The sequence below is a fragment of the Rhamphochromis sp. 'chilingali' genome, assembly GCF_963969265.1.
Source record: "Rhamphochromis sp. 'chilingali' genome assembly, chromosome: 12".
NCBI lineage: Eukaryota > Metazoa > Chordata > Actinopteri > Cichliformes > Cichlidae > Rhamphochromis > Rhamphochromis sp. 'chilingali'.
Genome location: NC_137939.1, coordinates 33876456 through 33892470, shown reverse-complemented (window position 1 = coordinate 33892470; position 16015 = coordinate 33876456). Strand labels below are relative to the sequence as shown.

General features: G+C 43.1%; 1 protein-coding gene across 3 annotated transcripts in view; it reads left to right on the top strand.

Annotated features, from left to right (window-relative positions):
- The window catches only part of ccdc120a (coiled-coil domain containing 120a), a 40205-nt gene that overhangs the window by 7691 nt on the left and 16499 nt on the right, over positions 1 to 16015 (top strand). For 2 of the 3 annotated variants that reach the window (XM_080897804.1, XM_080897805.1), the window contains exon 1: positions 10871 to 11091. The exons of the other annotated variant lie outside the window; for it this stretch is intronic. The gene's annotated coding sequence lies outside the window, so the exon portion shown is untranslated. Of the gene's footprint in view, positions 1 to 10870; positions 11092 to 16015 lie in introns of those variants that run through there. 3 annotated transcript variants of the gene reach the window in all.

Here is a 16015-nt window from a genome sequence, read left to right as displayed (position 1 = left end):
TCAGGTAGTCTCTAGAAGAGGTCAGGGCTGCAGTGCATGTGTGAGCCAAGAGGGGCAAGAGTTAGACCCCGTGTTTGCCCAGAAAGGTGCAGGTTTCAGTGAAGCACTCGCTTTACTACGCTGTCATTTCAACGCGTCCCCCAATTATTAATTTTAGTTGTTTCCATGTGTTTATTTTAGATTAGCATGTAGCATGTGTGAGCCAGACGGGAAGCAGAAGTTTGTCCTCCATGCTGTCCTGAAAGATGCAATAAAGCTAATTCAAACTGGATGAGCGTGTTGACAGATGGAGAGAAGAGCAGCGCCTCTTCTCCTCACTAGCCCAATTAGATTTAGCTAAACTTTGCCTTCACCAGTATCTTTAAGTTTCTGGCAGGCAACGTCTTCTACTACTACACCCACTCATGAGGACATCACCGTCATTTATCCTTAAACCCTGCCGATGTTCCAGGTGTCAAAATACCAATAAGACCCAGTGACAGTGCTGACAGACTCCACACTCAAGTCCTGTTAGGATCAGCAGAGCTCAGCCTTTCCCAAAGCTTCAGCAAGATTTAAAGAGCCTTCAAGCTTCAAGGAAACACCGTGGTGAGTCTGGTTCTCCCGGGAGCAGATGATGCAGGTTTAAAATCAAAATATTTTGGGTCAAAATGAACAGAAAGTTAATTCAGGAAGATTCAGGGCAGCAGTGCATGTGTGAGAGCAGCTTGGAGGGGCAGGAGTTTGTCCCTGAGTTTGTCAGCTTCAGCACCGAGCCCACGCGCGCTCCGGCAGTTCAATAAAGGTTATTCAAACCGGATGACAGTGCTGACAGATGGAGAGAAAAGCAGCGGCACTGAGACGGCTCTGCTGGCTTCAGTTCAACACGAAGATGTCTCAGATTTTATTGGATTTGTTTTATAGATCCGAGTCTTTTCTCGCTGACGGGAAGCAGCGTTTGGTGCAGGAATGTTTTTTTGGGAAAACAGACGCTGGATGGGATGATTTCATCCCGACAGAAACCGTCTCCTCCGTGTTTCCTTTGTCTCTCCTGTTGAACTGATCGGAGAATTGTGTGTGCACGGCGCTCTAGTTAACGCCGTCGTGTCCCTGCCTGTATCAGCATTAAAGCCATGTGATGATCTCAGAGAGCGAGGAGGTTTGGATGCTGCTCGGCTTTGTGAAGGACGCGTCCCGCAGCTCAGCCCGGCCCTCACAGAGACACAACAACACACGCGCCCTCCAGAGAATACACACATGTAGTATTGTTGAAGCTGGTGCCTCTGTGCCTTTGAGCCAAACACACACTGATTCACACACTCAGCACCTGTGTGTGTGTTTCTTACAGTGCGTGTGTTTGTGTGTGTGTGTCGAGGATGAATGTAGGTCACGCTGCTGATTCTCTGCACAGCAACAATGCACAAAATCCCAACTCTGAATACTCGCAGTGGATTGGTTGAGAGATCCAGCCAGGCAGCCAATAACCTTTCAACCCCCAGGCACTGTCTGTGTGTGTGTGTTTCTGTGTGTGTGTGTGTGTGTGTGTGTGTGTGTGTGTGTGTGTGTGTGTGGATAAATTTCAGTTTAAAAACCGTGGTAGTGAGGACACCTCTGCCTGACGGGGTCAGACCTTTTTAAAGACTCTTTTCAGATTCAGAGTTAGTGTCCTGGTTTTATCCGCTGAACGATACAGCGTGGCGTTCAGGTGATGTCGCAGTGACATCGCACATACAGCAGCTCAGAGGGCGGAGCCACGGATTGACACAGAAGACCATTTACAACTCCCCGAGACCCCTGCTGTGACACACGTCCAATCAGAGAGCTCAGCCTCTGTCTCTGTGCTGCTGCTGGTGAGGTTACAGGTTGACCTGAAAGTAACACAATCACAGGTCCTGGATCAGTTTTTCAGTTTCTTGGGTCAAACGTGCTCGGAGGACGGCCTCAGATACTTTTTCTTTATCGTCACAAGTTATATATCTCTTCAGTTCAAGCTCTGTAGCAAAAAAAAGAAACAGATTTTATGTCATGAGACGTCAAGTGTGTTTTTTTATCCATTTCTCAGCAAATTGTTTGAGTCTCCTAGAAAACCCGAACATATTTGGTGAAGTTTGGTTTTAGTCATTGCTAACTTGTCTCGCTTGTACAACTCATCACTGCTTCAGTTTACTGAATTCTCAGAACACAATAAAGCAGTGTATGCACAGCGTCAATGTCACCCTGCCGTGACTGCCTGATGCTGACCGAGGCCGGGTGGGCTGTTGGCAGGCTGCGTGTCCCAGCTGTTCCTGCAGACTTGCATGGACCAGGAGCACCACCTCTGATCTGATTACTCGTGGTGCAAATCTGACTCGACAGAGATGAAATGCTCCAAGCTGTATTTGTGCCATTCTTGCAGCAGCACCCCGCCCTGTGGCCCTGTCAGAAGGACGGTGCAGGCGTTCGTAGATCAGAAGCATATTAAATCTCTTCCTTGGCCAGTGTGAACGCCTGGGACTCTCCCGGTCAGCATGTTCATTCCAGCAATTCCTCAACTACAGATCTGGACAGTTACATTTTTTCATTGCATACTTCATATTTAGCATCCTCTTTATACACATATTATAGTGTTGGTCTATAAAATCCAAGCTAAGCTAATTAAATCTGCAGCATGCTGGTCCGGTGGTTAGCGCTAGCACCTCACACCACGAAGGTCCTGAGTTCGAATCCAGGCTAGACTTTTTTTGCATGCAGCTTCTTTTCTGTGAACTCTGGCGTCCTCCTGGAGTTCAAAGACGTACATGGCGTTACGTTCATTTGTGCTTCTAAATTGAACATTGGCGTGAACAGCGACCTGTCTGCGGGATGTACCCGGCTTCTCAATCTATGATAGCTGTGATAGGCTTATCTCTGCTGTAACATTGGACATTTTAACCTGGGACCCTAAGACAACTTATTTGGTTTTGGAGTCTGCCTCAAGCGGCCAAAGGCGGAACTGCAGTTTTTGGTACTCGGGCATTAGCTACTAAAGGGGGGCTAGATGGGTCCAAATCAATTACTCCAAATATCTATACTATTGATACCAACGCTGGTATTGATATTGGATTGATAGTAGTGAGATATGATCGATATTTTGTTTCTATCCTTGAAGTTCAGATGTAGCCACTGAATTGTGTTAAATAAATATAAATAAAATAAAATATACCTCAAACATACACTATGAAAAATGGAATTTGGAGAAAATTAGTTTTATAAAATCACACTTTTATCTATTCTGATATCAGAGCAGATTCATCTGAAGAAACAAAAACAACACACACACACACTGAAGTGCACTGGTCTGCTGTTTTATCTGCAGTTTCATATCTCATCTAAACATCAGCTGTTTGAAGTTCTCTCTCTCTCCCTCTGGGTCAGAGTCTCTCGCCCGCTCTTATTTTCTACCCCCGGCGGTGTCAGACACAACAAAACAGAGACCCTCGTGGGGAAAAAAGATGAGGGTCGCGTCCTGTCACCAGTGTGCAGTGTGTGTGCATTTCCAGCAGGGGGCAGCGGCTGCATCACCTCGCCCTCTCTGACCCCAGTTAGTGCAGGGAGCCTCAGGTGTGTTATGGGAAATGTAGTACTATGATGACCTGACCTTCACAGACAGAAATGTAGCGCTCAAAGCAAATGAGGTCCATCTGCTTCATGCAGGAGACACTAAAGCTGTGCAAAGAGTTTATAAATAAAAATGCTTTTAAATACCAAAAACCACAGAGTGACACTGATTACAGCATTTCTACAGTTAGTGTGAGGTCACGGCTCCTCCTTCCCACAGCATCTGCATGTGTGCCCTCTGTACCCTCTGTGTGAATCCAGTTTCTCATCCACGTTCTGTATTTAGACGCTCAAAGTATTTGAAATCTCCGCAGTGAAGCCGGTGTTTATCTCTCTCTGTCTCTGTGTTTAATGAATACTCTCTCTGCTCCTGAATTAGAAGCCGGCTCTCAGCAGCTGCCCTGATTGGTCGGTGCCAAATTCCACTGTGTTGATTCTCCAATGGACCAACTTAACCACAGCTCCCCATAAACCACCTTTATCCAACAGTGTCATCTGACTTTTCCTGTTAGAAACATGCTCAGTTCAACTTTGACAGACCGTCGAAAAGCAATAATACAATTCAGTGTAACGCTTAAGATTCTTCTACAGGAAGCAAAAAGTTGCTTACTTGTTTTTATCTCATCATTAACAGCAATAAAAAGCATCAGGTTAGAGTGGCAGGGGTGTTAAAATTGGGGAGGGAAAAAATAATTTTGTGGTTAAAGTCAAGAAAAATCAGTAGAAAACCGTCTAATGTCAGTCAGTGGTGTTCTTCACTCTCAGTGGTAGTTGCTCAAGTTGCTGACCTGAAAGTTAAGATGTTTACCTCAAGTCCCGCCCACTTTGTGTTGTTATTTCACCAACAGTTGCTTAAAGTGGCCAAATATTGTTTACTTTCTCACTGCCATGTTGCTCCGAATCACCTCCATTGTGCTAGTTAGTCAACATCAGCTAGCTTAGCTCTGTCAGCCACACTATAAACAGAGTTTACTAAGAGTGTGGCTAAACTATCTCTGACTGTTTGGCTCAACAAAGCAACATGTGATTTCCCAGCAGGGGTGAAGGGGATTGGCCACCTCTGGTCCACATGAGCCTAGATCTGCTAAATTATTTTGATCCCTGGGGGGACTAAAGATGTACCCCCAGTCCTGGTTTTTAGAGCTGCTTGAAACAGCCTACAGAGCAAAGAACAGTTAAGGGCCCCTTTATACCCACCGAGTGGTGAACAGCACCTTACGACAAAGGTTATTCCAAAGTGACGCCATATTCACTGAAATAAGAGACTTAGAGCTTTTTATTGTCATTGTCATTATTTGTATCTTAATTGCCCCTTGGGGATAAATAAAGTGTCTCTGATTCTGATTGTGCAGTTTCTTGCACAGCAAATTTGGGTAAAAACTCGAGGAAAAAGGGGGTTCCCATACCGGGAGTCGAACCCAGGCCGCCTGGGTGAAAACCAGGAATCCTAACCGCTAGACCATATGGGACAAGCTGCAGTTTGTGCAACAATACTTGCCAACACTTATTTGTTGTGTGAGATATTTTCTAAGCGGTGACACCTAACATCCAGGAGAATCTAACGGCAAACGAGATGATACTGGGAAATCATCTGATTTGTCATTAAGCCACTAAGCACCAGTGTTTCAGTGTGAAAACTACTGTCAACCAAACAAAAGAGAAATTGACTCACTTCGAGAATCAGTAGACTTACAAAAGATCCTGGACATACTTGTGCTGCGTGACTTGCCTGATTGGTGACATCGAATTCCCTCCAAAGGTGAGATCTACAGCTTCGTCTTGTTGGGCTGACAGAGAGGAGCAGACGCACTCCTGTATGAACGAATGAATCCTAAATAAGCAAATGAAAAGTCCAAATAATCTATTAATAAGGTGCCGATTTACAAGCACAAATCCAGCCAGTTCATTTCAATAATCACCAATAATCTACCACAAGCAGCTCAGATTTGTTAGTTAAAAAACAAAAAGGCCTGATGAAGGAGCAAGAAACTAAAATAACATAATATAAACATGTTTTCTCTCTGAAAGCTTCAATCAATGGGAGGTAGCTGAAGGAGAACCAGTTTCTTCTGTTAGAAGTGCTAACCATTCTGATATTAAAAGGCACTGTGGGTTTTTCATAAAGGTTTCCTGATTAAAAGCAAGTCTGCCATAAAAACCTGAAATCTGTGTTTAACAGCTGACCCGAGACTTTTTACTGCAGGACTCTGAACGAGTTAGCGTGTTATTAATACAACTCCACGTGTGTAAATGTAGCTCTGGTTTTCTTTTTCTCCTGCATGCTGTGGGCAACACACGAGGAGAGCTGACACAGATTCAGACGTCATTTTAACAGGTTTAAGTCATGCTAATTGCTGCATTTGGACAGACATGTCAATATGTTATGTAACAGACCAGTGCTAGAGCAGATTTATGATGTTGCAGAGCCCTGTGTGCGTGTGTGTGTGTGTGTGTGTGTGTGTGTGTGTGTGTGTGTGTGTGTGTGCGCACTGCTAAGTAGAGACTCTGCAGTTCTCATTATGGACCGATCTCTGTGAATCACCCTGTAAACATCAAACTTGCTGTGAGTAATAAGTAATAAGTATTCATGGCACATGTGCAGTTACTGGGGAACTAATTGTTTATTAAAACCTAACAAAAGTCATTTCACAAAGATGGCTGTTAATCTGTTTCTTAAGATTTTGCTGTTTTTTAGCAGCTGTTAAACTTGTTAGTGAACGTTAAAGCATCAACTGCTGGCCTGAAACAGCTGAAGCATGTTTTTCCAATCAGTGTTAACTCTGCACCACCATCCTTCACTTTTAGATTTCAGCCTGCTGTAGAATCACGTTTGATCATTTGATAAAGCCTTTGACATGTTTCATGTTTTTTTAATCAGGCAGCTTGAGTGAGATTAAAACCTTCGGGAACAATGAACAGAAAAACAGCAGAAGAACACAATAACCAGAGAGGTCATAAAAAACAGATGCAAATATCATTAAAATCATTTAATTAATCTCCTTGAACTCCAGGGGGAGTGCAGATCTGCAGTTTGAGGGCGGTAAAAATAAAAGGAGCTGCTTTTCTTCACTTGTGCCGCTGATGCCTTTGCCAAACAAGGAATAGCACACCCACATGTGAGACAAGACGCTGGTGTATGAATGCAGGAAGCAGCGATATCCTCCATCTGTGTGGTGGGTTGTTGTCCCTGATGCTTAAAAGCTGTCAGGTCATTCGATTCAGTACATTTTCCTTCTTCTGTATTTGCCCCATTCATGGAAATATCTCTTCAAAGTCTGATTGCTCCTGATGATATAGAGGTTTTATGCTAAAATCAGGGTTTTCTTATTAATCAACCAGATTGTAAAGTATCAACTAACAGGTGGCTTCAAAGCAGGACTGCAGAACAAACACACAGTAGCAATATGTGTCTTTTATATTTTCTGTGATCCAGGAAGATTAATGTAAAAAGAAATCATGCCTTGTATGCAGGGCCGGCCCGTGGCATAGGCCGTATAGGCAAATGCTAAGGGCGCCGTCCATCAGGGGGCGCCACGCCAGTGCCACAAATGTTGAAAAAAAAAAAGTTGGTACTATTATTTCTAAATACAAAAAATAATCCCACGTTAATTAAAATGCAAAGTAAAGCTTATTTAATAGAAATATTATTTGTTACAACATTACACTACACTGCTGATGTAGGGGGGCGCCACCTAAAATCTTGCCTAGGGCGCCAGATTGGTTAGGGCCGTTTCTGCTTGTATGGATGTTATGAAGGCAAAAATTATCCATAGACGGCAAAATATTTTTTGCAGTAGGATCTAAACTACAGGACTGACTCACTTTTGAGGTCAGCCTCAAGTGGCCGTTACAGGAACTGCAGTTTTTGGCACTTGCAGCTTTACCTTAAGTTATTTGAATTATCTGATAGAGTCTGCTTGCTTTTAATGTGAAGTAAATATCTTTTACATCATTTACTAGCTTGATTTCTTGGCTGGGTGTGAGTTGCTGCACAGACTTGCTGATTCATGGCTTCAGATCTTCTCAGTCTGACAGACAGATTGAAAGTACAGCATCACCTCTCAGCTTTGATGGCTGCTCTTGATGTCATGTTTTACAGTTTAAATACTGGGCAGTACTTCAGTCAGCGACCCTTGTTTGTGGCTGTGCTCATAAATACTTTAACCAGTGTAACCAGTAAGCACAGTAGAGCCAGTTTGTGTGGCTTCTGGGCTGTTTATGTATGAATAATGAGAGTGTGCTGAGGCACCGGCTCCAGACAGGCGCTTGGTGGGAAAAATGGGAAAATCTGTGTATGAGAGAAAAGCCGACCTGCAGGAAGTCTGTAAGTACACATCAGGAGGTTTTTATTTCCCAGAATTCCCTGCTTCTGTCCTGCTGAGCTGGAGAATGTGAGAACAGACAGTTACAGGAGGAGTCTCAGTGTTTGTCTGTCTGAGTGTGAGAATGCCAGTGATTTATGTGTTTGTGTGTGCCTTTTGTTCTGCTAATGTTGGTGGGGGTGGGCACAGCGCTATCAAAACAGCTGAAAGCAAAGAAACAGTTTTCTGATGAGCATCAGCTCTTTGTCCTCTTAATTCATTTATTTTAATTCAATAAAAAAGTCTCACACATGTCCAGCAATCAATACACAAAATAGGATTTCATCACATGAAGAAATTGTAGAAAAATGTAAAAATAAAGTAACAATTTGACAAAGAAGTTCAAATTTTATTTATTTACTTTTTTAAATAAAATAAATCTTTTTTATTTGTCATCATCACAGCTTTTTTTTAGGATCTTCACACTTGTAGTTATTTAATTTTTTATGTAATTTTTTAATTTTTTTATGTAATTAAAGTTAAGTTTTATGTAATTCAGTTTTTTCACCATAATTTTTCAACATTTATAATATAAAGTATCAATGAAAATGACATAAATTTTCATATTACTTTTATTTTTAATGAAAGATTTTTTTTTGTCATGAGCGTTTTTCATAAATAAACCTGAATATAGAAAAGATTAATAAAAAATAAACTGTCCAAATGTCAGTAATAGATTTTATATTTTATGTTGATTAAGTTTTTATTGACACATCTGTTAATTTCTGATGTTTCTGTGTTTCTGGGGCAGAAATCGATCTTTGAGTTTTGGCAGATCTCACAATCTCAAAATACAGTCCTCCAGCTTCCCGTCTTTAATGAAAATAGACCCACATTAGAATCAGAAAACCTTCATGAGGCAGAAAAGAAACCTTCAATCTGCTGCACTTCATCAGGATGTTGCCACTTTCAAAATAAGAGCAGCAGGACAGAGTCAGGAACAGCAGGAGAAAAAATGGAGCTCGTATGAGAATAAAATAAATGTAACGTGAACAAATGTTTTTATTTCTTTTTATTTATATCATTTATTTTGTCTAAAGATAACAGACAACTTACCAAACAACCAACTTTAACTTGTATCTTTAGGCACTTACTGGCGGTCTGACAGGTATAAAATTATATTTTTGTAACAACAAGGTGACTCCAAACAGCTATTAGCTGAAAACTTTGCAGTGTCCTCAAAAGATTTCAAATCGTCGGCAGTGTGTACAGAGGAGGTCAGCAGAAAATTACATTCAGAGTTTGATCCACCGTGCAATACCATTTGGAAAGCATCTGAATAGCAACAGCTCCATTTTTCAGCATGCGAGTGATCCGAGACACATCGACAATCAGTCATGGATTGGCCTCACCAGAGCTCAGACATCAACACTACTGAAGCAGTGTGGAGTCATCTGGACACCAGAACAACAGGCAGACAACATCCAGAGAAGAGCTTTGAATGTCCTTCAAGAAGCCCGGGGAAATAGTTCTTAAAACTACTTAAAGAAAATACAGGAAAGCTGCGTATGAGAGTTCAAGAATAAAGGAATAAATAAATAAATAAAAAAATGCCACATACTTGCTTCAAACTCAGTAGAATTGTACAAACCCTGTTTTAGCTTTACACTGTGCTTTAGTTTATGTTTGGTTATGTTTCAGTAAATCCCCGGGTCTCATTTCAGTAAGATTTTAAGATCCTCCATCATCTCTGCTAAACTTTAAAACACTCATTTGAAAGCTTAAGATTAGTATCATCAGTAAAACTGATCAACCACCCCAGGCAACAAGGTTTGCACCTGGTGGCGACCGAATTTTTATCTGCCGTTAAATGTGTTAAAACCTTTCTGACAAAACTGGTCACCATTCTTACCATGAGATAAACCAGTGCCCGAAACATCTGAGTCCACATGGAGTCATATTCATGCTGTGTATGAAATTTAAGCGTATTTGTTGTTGATCAGGATTCCCAGAGGGATCCAAACACCCTTCCAATCAAAAGTAGGGTTAAGCTTCAGGATACCTGTCTGCCAGACTGACTCTAGTGGGAGTGGGAGGTATGTTTCATTCAGAACATGCCAATGTAACTGGGAGATGTTTCCCCTGTTCCAGACACCTTAAGTAAGTGTGGTGTTAGCAGGGTTCAGAATTTGGGGTCACCATGTGTGTCATGTAGCCTTCAAATAGTTCCCGTGCTTAGCATACAGCTGGAATGAGTGCTTATGACATATAGACTTGTTTTTAAATTCTTACCTTTTAAAAATACATCTCAAACTTCTGTGCTGCCATAAGGCGCTGCTGCTAGCGTACGTTGGACTTTTATCCGGTCTTAAGTCTGACGTAATTAGCCGCCCAAACTCCGCTTCAGGTCCCAAACGAACACTGCGGCGTCACTGAGAGTTAAAAACTGCCTAAATTTTTTCATCTTTAATAAAATTATCAGTGTGGCTGCTCTACCAGGGGTAACTGTTTAACATCCAGGCATCCATGAAAACAGAATTTATGAAGTTTAACTGAGTTTGAAGTTAGCAGGGAGTTAGCTCGCTAGTTTCCATCTAAAGAGGATATATCACGTTCTCACTGAAAAATTAAAACGTACAGCTCTGCTGTCACTTCCGACATAAATGAAGACAGAAAACTAAAAAGCAGTGACGTTTATAGGGTTAGTGAATTTAGAGTAGCTGGTATATAATGATGTCCTAGCTACACAGCTATGGTTTGCATAATATAAACACATTAGCACAGTGAAGCTGGAGGATGGATGCTAACTTTTTTCCACTTGATAAAAGTTAACGTGAGGGTTCCCGATGGTTACGGACAAATGCGATCGCATTTGTAAATGGACGCAGTTCATGACGTACGCAGTTCATACGTCATCGCTTAATCGAATTCCCGCGGAGATGTGAAACGACTTCCTTTTGTCGTTTTATTTTGACACGGCAGAGCGGAAGTGGAGGGGTGGTGACAGCGGAGAGCTTGTTGGTGGGACTCAGCTGAGAGTCAGAGAGAGCGAGTCAGAGCTCAGAGACGCTGAGAGGAGAAAAGCGGAGTTTAACTGGCAAACGGGCGGGTTGATCCGCGGGACTGAAGCTGTTTTAATTCCCTTTTCTCGGCTCCTGTTGTGGATGTGCCCGTCCTGAGGACAGCTGGAGCTGGACCACACCTGGTCTGCAAACAGGATGGTTCAGACTCGCAGGTATTTACAGCCTTTTCACCGCTGCTGGTTCGCCTCTGGCCTTACCTTCGTTACTTTCCTGGATGGACTTTCGTGCAGTTAAATAAGTTATGAAGTAAATAACTGATAAAGATGAAGGTCCCGGTATTATAAGAACTTTAACGCCAGAACAAAAGTAGGAAAATCAGAGAATAAAAAAATGGAAAAAGTTAAATGAAAATAAATGTCTGCACTTTCTTTAGAGAAGGTGCTGACTCCCTTTAAACGTCTCAGAACAGCTAATAGATCTCAATAAATTAGCAGATTAATTATTCAGTTGATGCTGAGATTTAGACAAAATATAGAATACTGATTATCTAAACCCGACATTTAATTAAAAATTGTGCAAGGAGAACATAAAAAATGTTCTTAAGGAAAAACTGTTCCTTTTCAATCTGATGACGTTTCACACAGCTGGGACAGGAGCAACAGAAGACTGGAGTAAGATTAAAAAAATCTATTTACTTTTTTTTTTTTTAGATAATTAGGTAACATTGGTAAAAAGAGAAGAGTGTCTATTGTGTGGTTTATATGTTCACCTAACAGGCGAAAGCTCCCCAGTTTGATCCCAGGAGGAGACACCAGTCTCTTGAGGGTCACACTGGGAAGGAAGTCTGCTGGGTATAAAACGAAACACAGAGTAAGGTGAGGTCCTTCATTAGAACATGTGTAATGAAGCTACATGAAGGTAACATTTCATAAACTTTGGGGGTTTTATTATCTACTGTTCATGACATTGTTAAAAAACTTCATTGCTGACAGAGACGAAGCTGAAAACCTTTGCTGTGATCTTCAAGCAGCATTACAGACACACACGATTCTGAAGTGGAAATCAATGCTCGTGCTCAGGAACAAGCCATAAACGATCTGAAGAAACGCCGCTGCCTTCTTTTCATTAACGATGGACGGAGGCAAAGTGAACGCTGTCGCGCTGCCCCATCAAAAACCTGCTGGAAGCAGCTCATCCGACTTGTTATCGGCACAAAGTTCAAAGCTGGCATCCACAAGGATGCAGGTATCACCACATCTGTGAGGGCAACATTGACGCTGAACAATATGTGCAGCTTTTTCAATCTTTTTTTTTTTTTAGAGAAGGTGTTGCTTTTTTCAGTAACTCAAAAACCAAACCGCATTCTGCACACGAATAAGGGAAACTGTCCGGCTGCTAAACCGGCCTGCCTGCAGTCCGGACCTGTACCAGCTGGAGGATTATGAAACAAAAAACTGCAACAAAGGAGACCTGAAGTAGAAGAATGGGAGGCATGCAGCGAGCAGTGTCAAAAGGGAGAGGTGATGAATCACAGCGGGGAACTTGTTCCGACTTTACTGGAGCTTGTTCCTGGCACCGAATTAGAAATGGGCAGATTTTTATTTGAAAGTAAAAACGTCCAAGTTTAAACGTTTCCTGTGTCACCTTTATGCAGTAAGAATTGGGCTTTAAAGAGTTTCAAATGAGTGTGTTCTCTTTATTTAGTGGACGTCTGTGGCTGTGACATGGTGTGGAACAAACCTGTGGTCCTTCTGGACTCTCCGTCAGGAGTCAGCTGTATGCAGGTGAACGTGTGGCGGATGTCTGAATTTTAAGCCGGTCCGTGACTGAGCTGTACTCAGACTGCTGGTGACTTTTAGAGGAGAGTTGATGGTTGATGTGTAGGTGGGGTGGACAGAATAGCAGGAACAGACTCGTGTGAACCCGCTGCTGCTGCGAGGACACGATCGGTGAACTCTGGGCAGCGTGATTTATATGTTCGCCGTGTTTCTCTGATTTCCTGCCTGAGTTTGGTGAGATGAATGTAAATGCAGCCGAAGCCGTGGTCACGCAGCACCGATCCGGTACTGGACCGGAGAGGGTCTGAGACGTGGTTCAGTTCCTACTGAGAGTGTTCGTGATAACAGGATTAGTGCTGCTGTGATCTCCTGGTTTAGTGTGAGGGCAGAGAGAGGACACACACGCACAGAGCATCCATCTCTCTCTGCTGAATATTTAAATCCTGTATTTGCATCTCTTTGTCTGCAGCTGCAGCCTTTCATCACCAACTCTGTGTGTGTGTGTGTGTGTGTGTGTGTGTGTGTGTGTGTGTGTGTGTGTGTGTGTGTGTGTGTGTGTTCAGTATGAAGTGCTGAGCCTCTTCTGTGCATTTGATGTGTTAATCTCTCTCATCTTTAAATGTTCGATTTGTTGTTGACTTGTTGGGCTCATGAGCTCCTCTCTGTTTACATCATGTTGCTGTTAGCGGCGAACGTCAGATCCTGATTGGCCCGACGTGTTTCTTCTGGTTCTGGTCTTGCTCTGTGGGCGAGTAAAACTCCACAGTTGTGAGTCTGAGCAGAATCTGGAGGACGAATCCTGGAGCACGTCCAGCATGCTCAGGATATCTTTGCCTTATCTGGCTTCACTTAACCTAAGATCAGCAGTCAGCAATCACATGAAGGCTGTTATCAGCTGGATGTGTCAGCTCAGGGTTTTCAGTCTAACTATCAGCATCTTGTCACAATCACAGGAACAGGTCTGCTGGCAGCGTTTCACAAACAAAGATCAAACTGAAGTATTGGAAAAATATGAATCGGCAGCATGTGAGAGGTGGTTAGTTAAGCTGTAGTTCATTTAATGCTAGAAACAGTAATCAGGTACACTGCTCCTTCATTAATACAAGGGAAGAACTGGCTTCAAGTACAGATGTGTAGCCTGTTGCTTGAATAAAGGTTATTATGGTTATTCAGCTGCAGCCTTGTTGGTTTTAAACGGTCTGAGAGCAAGTGAAGAATTTTACCTGCAAGATGAACAAATACAAGGTTTAGGTATCCTGTTTTAAGGAAATATGGCAATTATTAGGCTTATAAAACAATGAAATATACTTGGAGTCTTCTGGGTCGTGGTGGGGGAGGTGGGGGGTCACGAGTGAAGGAATAATTTGCTTCTGTGAATCTCTTTTTTTATTGGTTGTCATTCAGGAAAGACAAAAACCTTTGATCCTCTTACTCCCTGAGCATGGAAGTCTCCAGGATTTTTTTCCAGAGGACTGATTGGCTGGTAGTTTTACGCACGTTATCTCGAGTTCTCAGCTCAGTTAGGTCTGCAGCATAATTTCCAATAATTCAACTAAAGTTTTATTTATAGAAGACCCCAACAATCAGACAACCTCTATGAGCAAGCACTTGGCAACAGTAGGAAGGAAAAACTCCCTTTCAACAGGAAGAAACCTGTGACAGAACCAGGCTCAGGGAGGGGCGGGGCCATCTGCCACGACCAGCTGAGGGAGGAAGACGGGACGAAATGACAATGATGCGCGCTGATAAGAAGTGAACCAACCATCTATTTTCTTAACCACTTGACCAGTTCACGGTTGCAGAGGTGCTGGAGTGTGTCCCAGCTGTCATTGGACGAAAGGCAGAGCACGTCCTGGACAGAGTGCCAGTCTGATGCACGGCTAAGAAGTGACCCACCTTTGTAACGTTGAAGGCGCAGGTTAAACCTGAGGTTCAGTCCTCACAGTGCAGACCTCTCGGCCCAGACGCATTGAACTGTAGAGATTCATGACTAAAAGTGCACAAAGGCAGAAACCTGTGCATTTTCTGTTTGACTTATAAAGCTTCACGTGTGCTTGGTCCTCTTTTTGTGAATTCCAATCATTTTGGAGTGTTGTGCATGTTCACGAGCATCATTCATGTTTTCACATTTAGCTGTGAATGAATGTCATGTTAGGTCAGCAGCAAAGAAGAAGCACAATATAAAGGCGAGACATTCAGGAAAAATGAGTTTTGGGTAATCTCAGATCTGATGCCACAAGCGGATGAAAAACTACCGAAGGCACAAAATAAATGGAGGCAGCAGCTGTTAAAGCGCCACGACTGAAACAAAAGAGACGACGAAGTGTGAATCTATCAAATTAAATCCGTTTAATTACAGTTATTAAATCATTTACAGAAGAAGGTAAGGGTTTATAAGAAGAGCTGCATCGTTTTTAGTCTTCAGTGCTGAAAATTGGATGTAGCTGTAGTTCTTGTTCTGGATTTCTGAACTTTCAACACAAAAAGCCGTGTTTGTGTGTCGTCTGTGTGCACGCATCCTTCGTATATCCGACCCCTGGACTGTGACGTGGGCGAGCGGCGAGGCTCTGAAAGCGTTTGCTCCTCGCAGTGATGATGGAGGCTGTGCTGGTTCAGAGAGATCAGGGCAGGCACTCAGACTGGAAACAGATTGGCCTCAGCGGGCTGTTATCAGATCAGCTGTTCAGGCCTGCAACACCTGAGAGGGGGGAGGGGAGGTGAGAGTGACACCCCAACCCTCCCCCAAAACACACACACAGACAACAAGGTCAAAGACCAGGCTGTGAGTGTGTGAGAGTAGAAAAACAGATGTGAAGCAAACCTCCGGTGACGAGATGCAACAAAACACCAAAGGACGCCGACGGTAAAGAGCACATGTCGCCCTCGCAGCACAAACCACCTGTCTCGGAGACTTCACCTCATCACAGCAGCGCATCGCGGCGTGAGGAGACGGACGAGCTGAAGCCGATCAATCGAGCCGCTGATGGATGAAGGGAGGAGCTGCAGGTCTGGACTCGACCCGGCAGGACTCAGGAATGTAAGAGGCGGAGGAGGGTGGAGGAGGACAGAGAGGAGGGGGAGACCATTTGACAGAGCATTTGGTGTCAGAAAACCCCGTCAGTAAGCTCTGGCTCATCTCCACACTTATTTGTTTTTCCTTGAGGGAAAAACTCCTTGATTAACCTTAAAGTCCAGATCCAGTGTTTCCCACAGATGTCGAACAGTGCTGCATCTGTGCTTTTATAAAAGTCCCCTCTGTAATGTCATGCAAATAAATACCCGAGCAGTGAAAGCCGTGTTCGAACTCCATGGTTTCGGTGAGATCGGTGTAGTTCGTGCAGCAGATGATTTCATATGT